The sequence below is a fragment of the Theobroma umbraticum genome, unplaced genomic scaffold, assembly GCF_002168275.2.
Source record: "Theobroma umbraticum cultivar Fairchild unplaced genomic scaffold, ASM216827v3 scaffold_3884.0, whole genome shotgun sequence".
NCBI classification, from domain to species: domain Eukaryota; kingdom Viridiplantae; phylum Streptophyta; class Magnoliopsida; order Malvales; family Malvaceae; genus Theobroma; species Theobroma umbraticum.
In genome coordinates, this window is record NW_018400703.1 from 114 (window position 1) to 761 (window position 648).

At 38.0% G+C, this 648-nt stretch overlaps 1 non-coding gene across 1 annotated transcript; it reads right to left on the minus strand.

Annotated features, from left to right (window-relative positions):
- Positions 1 to 305: 305 nt before the first annotated feature.
- LOC149526180 (small nucleolar RNA R71) lies at positions 306 to 412 on the minus strand. Its single transcript, XR_016352261.1, has one exon. It is a non-coding gene; the product is annotated as a small nucleolar RNA R71 (small nucleolar RNA).
- Positions 413 to 648: the final 236 nt, after the last annotated feature.

The following is a 648-nucleotide window of genomic DNA, read 5'->3' on the forward strand; positions in this document are numbered from 1 at the left end:
CTTCCATCAATGCGAATAATTTTGAAATTAAGCCAGCTTATATTCAGATGATTCAATCTTCAGTCTAGTTTAGTGGATTACCTAGTGATGATCGTAATTCTCATTTGGTAAATTTTTTAGAGATTTGTGATACCTTCAAGTACAATGGAGTAACTGATGATGCTATTAGTTTGAGACTGTTTCCCTTTTCTCCAAGAGATAAAGCAAAAAGTTGGCTTAATTCATTACCTAATGGGTTTATCACTACATGGGAGGACTTGGCACAAAAGTTTCTAGCAAAATTTTTTCCACCTGCGAAGACTGCAAAGATGAGGAACGATATCATCTCATTCATACAATTTGATGGTAAGTCCTTGTATGAAGCTTGGGAGAGGTTTAAAGAACTACTGAGAAGATGTCCACATCATGGGATTCCTGATTGGTTGCAAATTCAAACATTCTACAATGGGTTGGTTGGGCCAATAAAAACCACAATTGATGCTACTGCTGGTGGGGCATTAATGAGTAAGAATGCTGTAGATGCCTACAATTTGCTGGAAGAGATGGCCTCTAATAATTATCGATGGCCTTCAGAAAGATCGGGTTTGAGAAAAGCTGTTGGAGCTTATGAAATTGATGCACTTGGCACCTTCACTGCTCAAGTAACTG